The 12,597-nt window shown below is 46.0% G+C and overlaps 1 pseudogene; it reads right to left on the reverse strand.

Moving 5' to 3' along the window:
* Positions 1-249: 249 nt before the first annotated feature.
* LOC118637715 lies at positions 250-6,928 on the reverse strand (annotated as a pseudogene).
* Positions 6,929-12,597: the final 5,669 nt, after the last annotated feature.

The raw sequence follows: 12,597 nt of genomic DNA on the forward strand, positions 1-12,597 counted from the left end.
AAACCTCGGTCCCTCAGCTCCTGTAGACATGAGAATAGGCTCATGACTGCCAAGCCCCTCGGGATAAGGTGAGGATCTGAGACATGCGGCTGGGCTTCAAGTGGCCCAGGAGCTGCCCGGCTTTCGCCTGCATAAAGAGCTAGTCCCTGGTCTCCCTCTCCTCCCCACGCTGCAGGCCACCATCCTCCATCTTCCAGGTGTGGACATGAGGGCAGGTGTGGTCATGAGAGCAGGTGCTGGAAAGTGGCTTCAGGGCTGCTGGGCAGTCATCAGCTTTTTGGACTTGGCCTGCAGGAAGCCCTTGCTGAGCAGGCTGTTGTCTTTGATGCCTGGCAGGGAGAGGCTAGAGGAGCTTGATGGGACATGTGTCACCAAGAACAGAGTCTTGGGCAGCATGGGCATCATCAGCTTCCCAACCTCATCTACCATGTCAAGGGAGACGGACTTTCAGACTTTCTTGATGGAGCTCCACCACAGCCCAACCTTCCTCTTCTGCTTCTTTCTTTTTATCCTCACCCGAGGATATTTTTCCATTTTTTGTTCAGATACAGTGGGAGGAAGAGAGAGAGAGAGAAACATCGATGCAAAAGGGATACATCGAGTGGTTGCCACCTGCACGATCCAACCAGGGCCGGGGACAAACTTCAATTGAGGTACGTGCCCTTAGTGGGAACCGAACCCAGGTCTCTCTGGACCGCAGGCCGACGCTGAGCCAAACCGGCCAGGGCTGCTTCTTAAATCTACTTCATTCTCGATGATTTGCTCGATGCCAACCTTGTAGCACAGTATCTCTTTCAAGTCTTCTTCCAGGTGAAGGGCCTGGGGCAGGGGCTTTAGGGCCTTACTTCTCCAGGGTATTCTTGAAAGGGGTCTCAGTATGTGGAGAGTATTGTCCATTAAGTACTTCTGATCTGGGGTTACAAATGCAGTGTGTTTCTTATGCAGAAGCATCTTCTCTCCACGTAGGGGAGTGGTGACTACCACCATCTGGCTCACAACTGGGTGGACGTCAGTGAGGAGCTCTTTAGCTCCAGAGCATCCTCTTTGTTCCAGAAATTCAAAATCTGGGAGAGAAAGGTAGGGTCTTGATGGGTGTGCTCTTGGGGGTGAGGCTGTTGCAGGAGCCCAGGAAGGACAGGTTGGCATTATTCTCTGTGACGGGGACAGTGCAATATGCCTCTTCTTCTGCTGCCTAAGCACAGAGGGCAGCGTGCCAATGCCCAAGCCCTCCACTTCAGTGCCGGGGAGAATGAGATCAGCCTGCCCTGGCTGCCCAGCTCAAGTCCAAGATGGTGTGGCCGTCCAGATGGTACTCAGTCATGCTGGGCTCTAGGGCAGCAGGCCAGCAGGGCAGTAGCACCTGCTGTTCCTGTGATGGCTGAGACTGTGTGCTGAGCTGCTGTTGATGCTGTTCTCTGCAAACGGATCCTCAAGGAGGTCCAATTTATTCAGATCACACAAAGCACTGGGGTCTGACTCAATCAAGTCCAGGGCTTTCGACCCCATGGCTGAGATCAGAAGGTTTGTAACCTTCACCACCCGCTTATAAGGTAGGCTAGTTTCTGGCAAGCAATCTCCTGGTCTTCACACTTGGGGATGTTGTGTAAGGGCTCTGGTGTGCACACTCTGTCCAGCTCTGCAGGGACAGCTTCCCATTTCTTAGCAGGGGCAGCTGATGTGGCCTCCTCCTCATTGCTATCCTCTTTTTTCATGGAAGAAACTGCCAGGGGCCAGTTGGTTACATGACTTCCCTGGCCTTCTGAGGGGTGGCCACTCTTGTGGCTGCCTGTTCTCTAGCTCCAACAGCAAGTACATTGGGAGCTTGCAGTTTTCAGACTCACTCAGGAAGCCTCCCATGTTTACCTTCCTTTTGATAGTAGAACTCTAGTGATTCTTCACAGCATTGTCCGTCCATCTCAGCCCAGTGGGTGCCTGGAACCTTGTGGGTGTCACAGCTGATGCAGTCCTTCTCCTCTGCCCAGCACGACATTTTCACCTTTGAGTTGAGGTGGTTGTGCCAGCGCTCATGGCATTACTTCCCCAGCTGGTTCTTCAGGTGCTTGGCAATCAGCATCTACTGCTTCATGCCCTACTTCTTAATCAGCTGGTTGACCTTCTGGTCTTCCCCTTTGGTCTACAACTCCTTGACAAGATCAGGATTCAAGACCCTTAGCCACCGGTACCCTTCCTACAGCAGAAGCTATCACCTACTAGCCTTGAAGAAACAAATACTCATATTGTGAATGGCCTACAGAGAGGGTTGGCTTCTAGGAGGTAAGGGCTTTAGCCCTATAACCATAAGAAACTGGACAGACAACCCATTCAGAGTCTGCATGCCACATACTTGCAGACTTCCCAGATTACTTCCCCTTTCCCCACACATCACAGGCTCTAGAGCCCTGGGCTAGTTATTGCCTACCTCCCTCTATTACCACATTCTGACTTCCATGACTTTCTTTCACTCAAGCTTGTGACCTAAAGAACTGTGAGCAAATAAGTGTGTGTTGCTTAAAACTGCTAAAGTTATAGTAGTTTGTTATACAGCAATAGATGACTAATGCGAGGTGGGCCGGAAGGGAAATGACCTATTAGGTTTCTATCTAATCATAGCCTCTCTCTCAGGGACATCACTAATCTAAGAGGTCTTGAACCAGCAAAGTAGCATCAAAGAAATTTTTCTAGTGTAAGCTTCCATATAGAAGGCTCCATGAAGCATAACAGCCACAGCTCCCATTAGTTTGAAACATCCCAAGGTTAGAGACTATTATCTTCTGCTACCTTTGGATCCTTTCTGCCCACCCTCCTGCCTTTCCTCCAGGCCCTTACATTTCCCAGGTATCAGGAAACCTTAGCTGATTAAGATTTTCAAGGTATTGCTCTCAAGAGAAAAGGCATTGGAAATAACCCAAGTGTCCCTTTAGAGGGGATTTGTTAAATAAAACCATGCAGCTATGAAAGAAAAAAGGGAAACCATCTGTATAGCTAAAGGGTAAATCTCCTATATATATTAAGTGGAAAAAGCAAAGGATGACTTTGTTACAGAACAGGAGAGGGCCTTGTCTCCCCTGATTATTGCTGGGAGTGGAGTTCTTGAGATATCACAGGAAAAGAAATTTTCTGAGACTCACATGGGAGTGATACCATTGTAACTAACCTAGTTATGAATAACTGGAAAGGACCGAAGGGAAGGCCAAATTTTATAGGCATGTCATTTGTGTAGCTTTGCCAGGAAGCTGCAGTTTAACACTTCCCAGGGACTGAACAGGGGGACAACAGACACATTCCCAGTAAAGTCTGGGTAAAATTAGTTAGGTACTTGCCTGTCAGTCACACCTGGAAACAGGTCATTGGCCAGAGTTGGCATGGCCACTGCAAGTGCCGAAAGCTTTGAAATATATTTAATCTCCTAAACAATGGAGTTCCCTCTCTTGGCTCTCTTAGTTCCCTCTCTTGGGACTCTTGTTACAGGAGGCACGCTCTCATGCTTCTGCATTTGCCCATATGGCCCACAGCCATGTGGACCCCACACAATAGACTGATGGTACAGCCTAATGCTGTACCAGACCCAGCTCCACCATGAAACAGAAACTGTGGACACTGGCTCCGCTTCTAGCTCTGCTGAATCCCCAGTTGTGCATCTACTAGGACTGGACTAAGGGAAATGGGACTTCGCAAACCAAGGGGTGTAATTCCATACACGTAATTCTACCACATCTCATCCTCCTGTGGGGGCCTCAAAAATGCTTATTCCAGTGGCACCCCAAGAACCCCACTCCCATTCGCAGTGGAGAAAGACCATCCACACATTTTCTCTGATAATAGGAGGATATGGTAAGTAGAAAGTTTTAGTTCTGTGGAATTACACCCCTGGGTTTCCAAAGTCCCATTTATCTTAGTCCAGTCATAGAAGTGTAGCTAGGGCTTCAGTAGAGCTAAAAGTAGAACCAGTGTCTAGAATTTCCTTTCCATTTTGGAGACAGGTTCAGTCCAGCGTCAGGCTAGCTTATCTTGTGTTTCCCCACTGCAGTCTATTAGTCAGTTGTGTGTCGGGTCTGCATGGCCATGGGCCATAGGGTTGAATGCAAGGTAGCAGGAGCAAAAGAGCCCCACAAGTCGAGGTAAGTGCAACAAGAGCCCAAGAGAGCAAACTCTTTGTTTAGGGTATTATGTATTCCCAAATGTTTGTGCACTTGCAGTGGCCATGCCCATTCTGGCCAACCATCTCTGTCCCCAGGTGTGATTGATAGCCAAGTACCTTCCCTATGTTACCCCAATTTAACTGAGCAGGCACCTATCTTCCCTATGTGGTTCCCTGGGGATTGTGAAATTGCAGCTTCCTGGTGAAGCTGCCCAAATGACATGCCTATAATATTTGGCTTTCCTTTATTTCTTTCCTATTATTAATAATGACCTAAGTACAGTGGTATCAAATATACTACCTTTTGTTTAAGAAAAAGAGAATATAAACACATGCATTTGTATGGGCTGGTAGAAGTCTTGCAAAGATACAGCAAAAGTTCATAATCAAGTTTCCTGTAAGGAGTGGAATGTGGAAAGAAACAGGGTGAATGAAGATGCTGGTTTTATTGGGGAAGTTGGGGTATCCACTTTCCCATTGGGTGCTGGGAGTGTGGTCCTTATAGTAGCTTAAGACTCACACAGGAGGATGAGTGATTTTTATTTGCATGGAATTACATCTTTGTGTTCCCAAAGTCTCTTTCTAGTGATGGAAGAAGTATAACTGGGGTTTCAATAAAGCTAAAACAAAGCCAGTGTTCAGAGTTTCCTTTCCAAGTTGCAGCCAGGTCCAGTTCAGCATCAACCTAGTTACAGTCCATTAGTCCACTGTGTGGGGGGATCCACATGATGTGGACCATGTGGGTGAATGCCAGGAAGCAGGAGCGAAAGAGCCCCACAAGTCAGGAGTCAACTGCAATCTGAGAAATGAACCAAGAGCACACAAGCACAAGAGCCCAAGAGAGCACATTTCTCTGTTTAGGGAATTAAGTATTCCAAATCTTCCTGTGCTTGTATTGGCCAAAGAGATTCTGGCCAATGACCTGTTCCCAGGTGTGACTGACAGGCAAATACCTTCCTGATGTCACCCCAACTTTACAGAACATGAATTTATTCTCCTCTCTGTCCAGTTCCTTCCCCCAGCGATCTGTGGGAAGTAGACCCGTGGTTCCCCGGGGAATGTGAAGTGTAGCTAGGGCTTCAGTAGAGCTAAAAGTAGAACCAGTGTCTAGAATTTCCTTTCCATTTTGGAGACAGGTTCAGTCCAGTGTCAGGCTAGCTTATCTTGTGTTTCCCCACTGCAGTCTATTAGTCAGTTGTGTGTCGGGTCTGCATGGCCATGGGCCATAGGGTTGAATGCAAGGTAGCAGGAGCAAAAGAGCCCCACAAGTCGAGGTAAGTGCAACAAGAGCCCAAGTTGAAGCCCAAGAGCTTCCTGGTGAAGCTGCCCAAATGACATGCCTTTAATATTTGACCTTCCTTTTGTTCCTTTCCTCTTATTAATAACTAACTAATTACAATGGTATCAGTGAGAATGAGACTTCTTGATATATTTCTTCTTATATTATTTTTTGAACCTTTCAACCTATTCAAAACACATTATTTAATGTAACTGGAATATTTTATGGGGAACAGATTCCTAAAGGACAAAAGGCACTGAAGAACTATGATTCGGCAACAGGCAGCCCCCAAACTGCAGGGAAAGTAGCTAGAGGCCAGATTTAATTTTGTGACCAGGAGGGTGATATCCCTGCATGCTAGGGATACCATGCTATTTGCCAGGTAAGATGGGCCTTTGTGACCAGGCACTTCTGAGAGGTCCTGAATGTGAGGAGATAGGAGGGAGGTGTTAGGATGTATTTGTGGGGCTAGAGGTTGATCCACAGTGTCCAGTCCAGGGCACCTTGTTATCTGTAGGATTTGGTGGCTGACTGGTCTGAATATGGAAGGTGTTATGGGCTGGATTGCGTTCCCCCATAATTTATATGTTGAAGTCTTAACCTCAGGACTTCAGTATGTGACTGTATTTGGAAACAGTATCTTAAAGAGGGAATTAAGTAAAACTGAGATTGTTAGGGTGGGCCCTAATCCAATCTGACTTGTTTTCTTATAAAACGAGAAATTAGGACACAGGCATATATATATACAGAGGAAGACCACGGGAAGCTACAGGAAAAGGACAGCCATTTTCAAGCCAAAGACAGGCCCTCAAAGAAACTAATCTTGCTGACAGATTGATCTTGGACTTCCAGAACTGCACAAAAATAAATTTCTGTTGTTGGAGCCACCCAGCCAGTCTGTAGAATTGGGTACGACAGGCCTAGCAAACTAACACAGGCGGGGACTGGAGGGCAAGGACAGCTTTGGGAAGGAGTGAGCCCAGGAAAGAAGCAGAGCAGGGGGTAGGTAGAAGGGCAGGGTAGGGGGGCTGTGGGGGGAGATTGGGGGGAGGGGAGAGGGTAGACAACATGACACTAAGGAAGGCACAGCTTCTTTGGGGGATCCTGGAAGAACAGGAGAAGAAGAGCACTGAAGAGAGGAAATGGGAACAGTGTGGAGGGAGGCGAGGATTGTTGGGGGCAGAAGGCAGCAAAACTCCTTTCTCTCTATGGACAAGAAGGGCCCTGGCAAGCTCAGGGGAGGCCTGCATGATGACCTCACAAACTCAGAGACCTAAAATAACCACAGAGATGATCTGAAGTGAAAACTTTTGAACTAAAACCTGTTTATTGTGGGTAGTCATGTCCTAGACTAGAAATCTTTCCTGAAAAAGTTCACTTTTCACCTTAAGCCCGGCTGTTGTCTTTCTGCATCTACCATAACATACCTCCGGAATGTCAAAGTAATTTCCTTTTTCTGGACCCCTCAAAGCATGGGCACCACAAAACCCCTCCGTTGTTACTGAGCTCATTGTTGACTGTTAACTATCCTATGTAAAAGAAGTGTATCTAGCTTTCGCTCTTTATCCAATCTCAGAGGTTACCCCACTTTGCTTTCTCCTGCCTGGCTAATCTATCACCAGCGGATTTCATGTAACCCCCTTATGTCTCCTCCTTTGATTGTAATGTATAAAATAGGGTGCAAAACTTAGCATTCTCTGGAGCATTTTCTCAATTCGTTGAGATTTTTGTTTCCTGACTATTGTCGACAGTTTGGCTCAAATAAACTCACAAAAATTCTCTACGAGTTTGGATGCTTCTTACGTTGACAGTCTCTTAAAATTCCATTTCCGCCTGGGCCAGCCCTCCTCCGGAGGCCCACATTCTGTGTCCCTCATTTCTGTGGAAGTAGGTTTGGCTCCTAGAAGGGAGCAGAGCTGTGCCCACCCCTCCCCACCATCTGAGGGCCTAGTGTGCCCACAGATCTTGCTGGAGTGATTCTAGGAGGAAAAATTCCCACCTTTCTCCAGGAAGTTCTCAGGCTATAGGGCTCCTGGGTGCAATAGACAGCACAGTAGGGGGTGGCCTGGCTGTTGGGGAGGGAGCTGTGGTCTGGGAGCTGGGCAGCCAGGGATTTCCTGTGGCCTCAGCAAACTGGTCTCCTCCCACCTCCTCACTCTGTGCCCTCTGCTCTCCACCCAGCGGCAGCTGGGCTTGAGTCCTCCCCTTACCCCGGGCATCTGTGATCCAGTTTATTTTCCAGCTAATTAAATGGGGCAGGGACTGGGGTGGGGGTGGGGTGAGGCTGGTCACTGCTAGTGATCCTGGAGATGCTGAAGGTCCGAAGGCATCTCCTCCAGAGGCTGGAGCCTGGTCCCTCTTTCCTTCCCTTGCCTCCCTCCCAGGCTGTCTTTGGGTCACATCTGCCAAGAGTCCCGTCTGCCAAATGTCCCCCACACCCTGGGACCACACTCTGCCTTCCTGGGAGTAACCGGGAAAAGGCCTGGTGTTTGGTGTTGTGGGAGGGAAAGGAAGACCTGGCAGCTGGAGTTCTAATCCTGTTTCTGCCATTTGCCAGCTGCGTGTCTTCCATCAAGTCACTGAACTCCGAACGTAAGGCAAGGTGGTGTCCGGGAACTTCGTTCTTCCTTCTGGAGTCAGGGAGGGAGAGGGAAACAGGACTTAAATCAGCAGAAAGAGAGACAGGAAATAGCTTTTGTACTGTGTGGGTGGGAAAAGGGCCACAAGCTAACCTGACAAGCTCAGGGGAGGCCTGCATGGCAGACTTACCAACTCAGAGACCTATAGTCACCACATAGGATGGTCTGAAATGAAAATGTTTTAACTAAAAGCAGTTTATGGTGGGTAGTCATGTCCTAGGCTGGTATCTTCCCTGACAAAGATCAATCTTTACTTAACTGGGCCTGTCTGTTGTCTTTTTGCAACGACGATAACATACCTTTGGAATGTCAGGGTAATTTCCTTTTTTTTCTGACCCCTCACTGTACCAGAGCTGAGACCACAAATCCCCTCATTGTTATTGTTATTGTGTTGATTGTTGACTGCTAAGTATCCTATACCCACCTAGGTAAAAAGTAAAAGTACAGTCAAACCTCAGTTCTTCAAACGACTCCCATCTCGAACAATTTGGTTCTCGACCGAGTTGTTCAGTAAAAAAAAAAAAAAAAAATGTCTAGGTTGTGGAACAAAATGGTTTACCAGGACCTGACAACCCTTTCATGCTGATACCTCAGCATGACAAAAAGCGTCTCTCGGGTAACAATGAATGCTTTTGTTGCTGATGAAATCGACGATTAACACAATTTTAAAACATAAAGAAGGCAATCAAATGTGCTGCCCTGGTCAGTGTTGCCATTGGTTAGAGCGTCAGTCCTCACACCAAGGGGTCTCAGGTTCAATTCCCAGTAAAGGGCATGTACCTGGGTTGCAGGTTCATCCGGGCCCCTGTCAGGGTGTGTGAGGGAGGCAACCAATCCATGTGTCTCTCTCACATGGATGTTTCTCTCTCTCTCTCTGTTGCCCTCCATCCTTCACTTCCGCTCTTTCTAAAAATCAGTGGAAAAAATGTCTTCAACAACAAATATATATGTGTGTGTATGTGTGTGCGTGCGTGTGTGTGTGTGTGTGTGTATATATAAAAGAGTGCTAACGTTGCTAAGGGTGTGAAAGTGCTCACAAAACAACAATCACAGGCAATTGAATAAGTGGAAAAGTTGTTGTTGATTTGGATAAATGGAAAGCCCTTAGCCGCAGTTAGCCAGTGACAGCATTTCAGAGGCAATGATATATGAAAGATTTGTTTAAGGCTAGTAGGGGTAGTTCAATACATTTAAGAAAGTAAGTGTTTATTTGAGATTAAACAGTACATTTAGACATATACAGTATAGAAGAAAGGTTAAAACAGGGAATCATTTGGGGGTCTGGATAGGATTAATTCAATTTACGTCATTTCTAATGGGAAAAAATAATTCGGTTTTTGAACAAATCGCTTCTCGAACAGCTTTCCAGAACGAATTAAGTTCGAGAACAGAGGTTCTATTCCTCTTACTTTTTATCCAGTCCCAGAGATCCTCCCAGCCCCCACTCCGCTCTGCTTTCTCCAGCCTCCCTTATCTGTCACCAATGAATTTCAAGTATCCCCTTACACCTCCTTTTTTTATTGTAATGCATAAAATAGGGTGCAAAACTGCCATTCTTTGGAGCACTTTCTCAATCTGTTGAGATTTTGTTTGCTGGCTCAAATAAAGTCATAAATATTCTTACAGATTTGGACATTCCTTATGTTGACATTATAAAGAATACTAATCATTATTGACCAGTTTGTCTTTATTGTAGTGGCCTATTAAGAGTAGACTTTACAGCCCTGGCCAGTTTGGCTCAGCGGTTAGAGCATCAGCCTGCGGTACAGAGAGACCCAGGTTCGGTTCCCGCTAAGGGCACGTACCTCGGTTGCAGTTTGTCCCTGGCCCTGGTTGGTCGTGCGGTGGCAGCCACTCGATGTGTCCCTTCACGTCGATGTTTCTCTCTCTCTCTCCCTTCCTCTCTCTCCCTCCCACTCTATCTGTACAAAAAATGGAAAAATATCCTCGGATGAGGATAAAAAAAAAAAAAAAAGAGTAGACTTTACAGAGAAAGACAGTATCACATGATCACACTTATTTGTGGAATATAATGAACAAAATAAGGTAATGAACAAAATATACTCAGAGACATAGAAGTAGGGTTCAGAATGACAAACTTCAGAGGAGGAAGTGAGAGGGAAGAAAGAGATAAACCAAAGAACTTATGCATATAAGCATAACCAATGGACATAGACAACAATGCTGGGGGTGGGGAGGAGGTGGGAACGGGAGGAGGGTGTCAATGGGGGAAAAGGGAGAAATATCTGTAACAAAAATAAATAAATTAAAAAAAAAAAAGAGTAGACTTTAGTCCAGCTGGTGTGGCTCAGGGGTTGAGCATTGCCCTGTGCAACAGGAGGTTTGATTCCTGGTCAGGGCACATGCCCCGGGTTGCAGGCTTTATCCTCAGTATGGGTGTGCAGGAGGCAGCCAATCGATGTTTCTTTCATTATCAATGTTTCTATCTCTCTCCCCCTCTACCTTCCTCAGTGATGAAAAAATTAAATTAAATTTTCAAAAAAGAGTTTGTTATTTTTATCAAATCACCAAAAAATTTAAAACTTTTCCAATGGAGTTATTCCTCTTCATTAATTGGATTTTTAATCCTCACCCGAGGATATTTTTCCATTTATTTTCAGACAGAGTGGTAGGGAGAGATAGAGAGAAACATCGATGTGAGAGAGACACATTGATTGGTTGCCTCTTGCACGACCCCAACCAGGACCGGGGACCAAACTGCAACTCAGGCACATGCCCTTGACCAGAATCGAACCCGTGACTCTTTGGTCTGCGGGCCGAAACTCTAACCGTGGAGCCAAACCGGTCAGGGCTAATTGGATTTTAAACAATTCAAAAGCTTATTAGAATCTATCTCTTCCTTTTAATGTAATATCTCTTTGGGAATAATCTAAGTTTTGTGTTACAATTACTTTTTTAATGCCAGAATAATTTTTATCTAATAATTTCATACAAAAATACATGAGAGCCCTGGCTAGGTATCTCAGTTGGTTAGAATGTTATCCCGATATACTAAGGTTGTGGGTTTGATTTCCAGTCAGGGCACATACAAGAAGCAACCAATGAGTGCATAAATAAGTGGAAAAATCAATGTTCTCTCTTTCTCTGTCTCCCTCTCCTTTCTCTCTCTAAAATCGATCAATAAGTAAATAATACATGAAAAACATTTTTGTATGGTATATCCATAACTTATATACACTACATCATTAGACACATTCCTGACAGGAAAAAATTTTCATTTTGACAAAGTATCAATGAGAACTAAACTATGTGCTATGTTACACACCTGGTAACATAGAATTTTCTATGAACTAACTTCTGGCTTCATATATCTTGAACCCTGCTTCTGTTATCAGACAAATGCATGGATGGTCTTTCTTTATTGCTAGTGGGAGTGGGGTTCTTGGGGTGCTGCTGGAATAAGATTTCTGCAGGCTCTCACAGGAGGATGAGATGTGGTAGAAAGTTTCATGTTTGTGGAATTACATACCTCAGGTTGCAAAGTTCCATTTCCCTTAATCTAGTCCTGGAAGATGTGCAGCAGGGGAGTCAGTAGAACTAGAAACAAAGCCAGAGCTCCAAGTTTCCTTTACATGGTGGAGGTGAGTCTGGTAGAGCATTAGGCTAGTTGCAGTCCGTTAGTCCCCTGTGTGTGGGGTACACGTGGCCGTGGCATATGGGTGAATGTAGGAGTGTGAGGCTCTGCAGGCCAGAAGTCAAGTGCACAAGAGAGCAAGAGGGGGGACCAAGGGAGCCAAGAGAGAGAACTCCTTTGTTAAGAGATTAAGAATCTTAAATCTTGCCCTGGCCGATTTGGCTCAGCGGTTAGTGCGTCGGCCCGCAGACCAGAAAGTCCTGGGTTTGGTTCTCGCTAAGGGCATGTACCTTGGTTGCAGTTTGTCCCCAGCCCTGGTTGGGGTTGTGTGGGTGGCAGCCACTCGATGTGTCTCTCTCACATTGATGTTTCTCTCTCTCTCTTTCTCCCTTTCTCCCTCCAGCTCTATCTGATGATAAATGCAAAAAAAAAAAATCTTAAATCTTAGCATACTTGTAGTGGCCACACCTACTTTGGCCAATGACCTGTTTCCAGGTGTGACTGACAGGCAAGGACCTTCCCTATTTCATCCAGGCTTTACTGGGCATGCGTCAGTTCTTCCCCTGTCCAGTCCCTTCCCCCAGTGAGAAGGGTAGCTTCCTTAGGGAGTATTAAACTGCAGCTTGCTGGCAGAGCTGCACAAATGAATAACTAAAATTTGGCCTCCTCTTTGTTCCTTTGCAGTTATTCGTAACTAGGTTAAATTACAATGATATCATCTCCATTACCACCATGACCCTCTGGTTCTACTTCTTACATGTTGTGATGCTGCACAAGTCAGTTTGGTGGCTAGAAGAGCATTCTTGGAGGCTATTTTTACACCAGGAGAGGTAGCATAGCCATACACGCAAGTGATTTTGACCCACATTACACAATCTTTTAATCCAACCTAAATAAACTCTCAACTCAATTTCCACTTATCCAGACCCCTGAAATGCCTATGGCT

This window comes from Molossus molossus, unplaced genomic scaffold, assembly GCF_014108415.1.
Source record: "Molossus molossus isolate mMolMol1 unplaced genomic scaffold, mMolMol1.p scaffold_m16_p_20, whole genome shotgun sequence".
Lineage (NCBI taxonomy): Eukaryota > Metazoa > Chordata > Mammalia > Chiroptera > Molossidae > Molossus > Molossus molossus.